We start from the raw sequence: 5187 nt of genomic DNA, 5'->3' as shown, positions 1-5187 counted from the left end.
TGACCTTATATGACCTTGCTTCCTCGACCTTCTGCAACAATAGAAGGTTTGAATCAAGTTGCTGTCCAATGTCTCAGAGGACAACAAGGCTGAGCAATGCCCCAAGACAAGAGTCGGCTTCACCAGATTGAGGAGACGCTCTTAGATGCGTGAAAGCAGTCTGTGTGCCATCAGTCGGCGCTCCTGGCCTCCATGGCTGGTGCAGCATCCTCAGCCATCTTTCTACCTAAGACCTGGAAGCCCAGTGTTTAAGGCATCACCCTTGAATACACACTTTGGTGCTGACTGCTGGGAGTTTATTTTAGCGGTGGGAATTTCAGAACAAAGGCCGCATTGCCAAAACATTTGAGTGAGCAGATGGAAGACTGTTCCATTCTGCGTGATTCTAGTTGCCTTTTAGGCACACACTGCATCATTCCTGAGCTGTAGCTCTACTGGCATCTTTTCAGCCTCCTATTTCAATGTATTTGATTATATATTCCTTACTTTTAAGGTGTAATTCAGCACCAGGGTGAAAGGCATTGTTTCATTTCTGGTTGGGTTTGAGCTCTGAGCCTGTTTCAGGGTGCCTTCTGACATTCGTAACCTCCCCGGGTGTTTACATGAGGTCCTGAAACATCCAGACGTCCAGAGACGTTTGCTATTAAGCTGATTTCAGACTAAATCAAACTCACACACGGGGAAAAAAAAGAGAAACCCCTTCCCCTCTATCACCACAGAAGTCGATACGAGACCTTTTAACTTCACTGCTGCAGAGGAAGTGACGCCCGGCTAATCCGGGAATATATCAAAAAGCTTCACATTATAAATTCACATCATATGGATCAGGTCTAGGAATGATTAGAGAAGAGCTAAGGAAGAGAATTGGCGGGGTACTCCCCAGATGAGGCGCCAGGTCATCTTAGTGCCAGAGGAAGGGCAAACACTTGTACTCACACTCACACCTATGGACAATTTGGTGTGACCAAATTATGATGTAGACTAGAAGAGCACCGAAGTGCAGGCCTGAAGAGAAGACCTGTGCTGTTCTGAACAGTTCTGTAATCTTGGAAAGTCAAAAGGAGACACTTTAAACTGAAACTGTAGCTACTTATAGTTTTGAAACTGAGAAGTAGGACCTTTTAAAGTTGCATGAATGGCTCGTCGCCATTGCGATTTTTCTGAAAGGCTTTTAATATGCCTGATTCGCCGAAGTGCTCTTAAGTGATTTTGCTTCTTTGCTTGTGGGAGCATTACCTTTGCTTTGCTATATAAACATATCTATAAACATTGGAGACCGGATATATAAAAAAAAAAGGAAGATTTGTGTGACTGATGGAAGAAATGAGAGAAACACTGCAGCTGAAATTTGAATCTATATTGAACGGTGACCGTGTCCGTAGAGAAATGCAGTTTAGAGCATATATGAGGTCAAAGAGTTTCCATAATGGAGACCTGCACGGCTCATTTACGGCAGCACGAGCAAACGAAGAAGGGTCACGAGCGTGGCACGAGGACCTGGTGTGTTTCCCAGCAGCCGTGTTTGACTCTGAACCAGATATCTCCAAGCAGTCCTTCAGGCTGAGTCGTCCACCAGCCATCTTTTTCCCCCCACAGCATTAAACCTTGATATGCTATCACCCAGAAAACAGCATTTTTCCTATTATAGAGGTCTTTCTCGACTAAATTAAATGTGCGTATATAAAATAGGCATCTACCACGAATGTGTTTCTGTTTGCAGCAATATCTCTTGCCAATCTTCCAGTTATTCTGGGAGATCTCCTCTGGCTCCTCCTCTGATGTTGATTGGAACTGAAGAGGTTGTTGCTGGCTACTAGGCAACTGCAACTTAGTGCAAATCGACCAACGGCACAAGAATAGCCACAAATAAGATCTCAAGCTCTCCTTGCATTAATCAGACTTGTCTTTGTCATGCAAATACTGAACGCACATTCGTGTAACCTACAGTGAACAACCTCCCTCTTGCTGACGGATGCTTTCTTTGCTCAGACATCAAGGCAGATCGCCGCGTTCAGCTGCCATTGAAAATTAATGATGCTTTAAAAAAAACAAAAATCACAGTCACTCTTTATTTCTTTTTTTTACCACGATGACTTGGAAAAACAAATTATTTTGGGCAACACGCTGACTCACATCGAGACAAAAATGGCACAGCAAAACAAAAGATGTTCCAATTGGTGTTTTCTTAATAAGGTGATGGAGGGGGAGGGGGGGGGGGGAGTTTGGTCATTTTTCACATGTTTTCCCACCAGAAGCCCAGACGTGACAGCTGAGACAAGAAACCATGTCTGTTTTTCCCTGACTGTCAGCCCCCACAGTCATGGACAAATGTCAGTCACTGAGATCAGCTTCCTGTTGCAATCTTTAACTGTGTCATCTGTATCAGATCATTTTTGCAAATAAACTATCATCTCTATACATTCTCAATTGCTCCCCTTTTTGCCTCTGTCCTTTCAATTATTTACCAACAGGTCCATCCAGTTGGGGTGTGGGTGACAGTAAATGGTTTTACGAGAGGGTGGGGGGGGGGGGGGGTTAACCCTAAAATGCTGCAGGAGGGGGGGGCCGCTGAATGTTCAACTGACCAGAGAATGTTTTGGCCTTTAGAGTGCCAGGAGGACAGGATCACTGAAAGAGCTAATGCTCGTACTTGAGTGTATTAAAGGTGTGATGAATCTTTAAAACATTAAAGCAACATAAAATGCTTCTGAGAATCCAGCTACCACACGAGAAAGCTTTAGTTCAGTGACAGGCTGAAAATCTGCAAAATGGCAAATAAGCTCCCCCCCCCCCCCCCCCCGCTGATTTATCGCTGTCCCTCGGACTGCCTGTGTCTATCTTTAGCTGCACAGACCTTTATAAGACTTTTGTATCAGAGCTCGGTTCAGACGTCTGGACCAAACTCCACCATGACTCCATAGGTTGTGGCGTAGTTCACTGGGAACCCTGCAGGGTTAGGCATGTGCTAGAGAAATTCAGAGGTCAAATATCTGTGTAAATATACTTCTAGACCTCTCGATTTCTACTGTGTCCTCACGAGGCACTGGAGGACTTTAAAAAGCACATTTGCTGGACAACTTGCGCTTAAATGCTCATTTTAGGTTCTTTGTGTTTTATACCTGTCCTCCGCTACAAATTAGAAGTAAACACTGTATGCCACTCTGTCTTATAGCTTTACATATCAAGACTTTATACTTAAAAGTATGAGATGATAGTATCTGCAATTACAGTTCAATTGAAAAATGTATCAAGAGGAAATGAATCAGCAATATTTTATAAATTGTTTTTATGCAAAGATATAGAGATAATAGATGAATTTAACAGCACCAGTTCTCAGAAGAAGAGAACTGAAGAACAGGAAACTGCATGGTTTTGTTGTTTAGACTGAAGAAATGTTCAGATAATTCCTTTTCATTGTTGACATTCTGCCTGCAACGGTAAATGAAACAGAAGATTATTACCATGCATAAATTGCAGCTCCTCCTTAGGCAGCAACTGTATATGTGGTTAACATAAAGTATTCATGTACAAGTGAGAAAAATCTAAAGGTGTAATCTATAATCTATATAAGTACATTATATCTCATATATAAGCCGGGATGTTTTAGGAGTAGTAGACAGTTTTTACAGTTTAGTGTTTCTATTTAATGAAACAAATTATCTTTATTCTTCTTTCGCCAGTGTAACAAATGATACATCTATTTTTGTTTTTACATGCATAAAATGTGTGCACAATACACAAAGCATCCGCTGAGCTATTAATAGTTAATGATGCAGTACTCTTGCAAGGGGAGGAGATTGGTCTTGCTTTTAAGCTCGGGTCAGGTTTGAATGAATACATCTTCTGAGAATACGCTCTCAGAGCTTTGAAGTGATTGAGGACGGTTTTCAGGGCAACGTGGAGACAGACAAGATCTTTTATCTCAATGAAGAGGTGTGAGGCGCTGTTTCAATGGTTATTTATTCATTTTGCAGAGATTAATGAAGGAATAATAAACTTAAGTGTGTTTTCATGCTATTAAAATGTACTTTAAAAAAACTGTCAACATCTTAAATTTTATTTTCTAATATTAATGTTGGGATGGCTGCAATATTACTATACTATCGTTAATCAATTGCTTTGACCATTTAGTGTCATAGTTGATGTATCGAGGTTCATGTTAATTATTTTCATCATTGTTATTAGATAGTTCTACTTTTAGTCTTTAACGCTCAAGTAGTGGGCAATTATTTAATTTCAAAGTGAATGATTCGATGCACCGGGTAGCGCTTTTGCATCGCGACTAAGAAGGTTCTGGGTTCTATCAAATTGTAAAAGGGGTTAAAAATGAAATGCTAACCGGTGGAATCATCCATGTGAAGGCTGTGTGCTCACTACTGTATTCTCTACATGAAAGAAAGCATGGCGTCCGGCCTCCATATGGTGTGGTCGATGCCGGGGGGGGGGGGGGGGGGGCATGCTCTCTCAAACTACCTTCCATTAAACACATTCCATGTGAACAGCCCGGCAGGCATGCTGCAGCGTCCCTGCTCTCCATTTGTGTGACTCATCACTCAGGTGTGTTTATAGCGTATTACGTAAGAGAAAGAGCCTTCTCAGGAGGCGCTCCGCCACACGTAGCAACATATGTTGTGGAGCTCCGAGAAAATCTCAAAGCAGCTCATCCTCTCGGGCAGCGCAAATGTGTTGCAGGTGACGACCTCTTCGAACATGTGCTTCTGCTGAAACAAACATCCTGGAGGAGAAGCAGCAATGAAGGCAGTGAGACACTATTCGTGTATAGGTTTGAGTCTTAGAGGCTTAAGGTGAGCTAAGCAGATCAACGGGATCCAGTCATTTCACAGGGACCCACCAGCTGTGCCACCTCTGCCGCTGTACGAGCTGCATCACTGCAGCGGCTGCAGAGAGGACAGATGTTTGTCTTCAGACAAGCTGAGAAATGAGAGGATGCCTCCACGGCCTGCTGAACATATCTCTTCATTCAGCACAGCTGGGGCTTTTGTCCATTACGTGTATCATCAACGTGATGAATGCAGGTTTTTCAATCCATTTTTGCATTGATGGCACTGGATTTGACGCAACATGAGAAGGTAGAGGTAAACAGGCTGTATTTAACTGGCAAAAAATAATTGCATATATATCTTTCCATTACATTTTAGGCACAATTGTTACTTTTTTGAAAAAATA

The sequence above is a fragment of the Brachionichthys hirsutus genome, chromosome 7 (assembly GCF_040956055.1).
Source record: "Brachionichthys hirsutus isolate HB-005 chromosome 7, CSIRO-AGI_Bhir_v1, whole genome shotgun sequence".
NCBI lineage: Eukaryota > Metazoa > Chordata > Actinopteri > Lophiiformes > Brachionichthyidae > Brachionichthys > Brachionichthys hirsutus.
The sequence above is the reverse complement of the archived record's forward strand: the minus strand, read 5'-3'. Positions refer to the sequence as shown.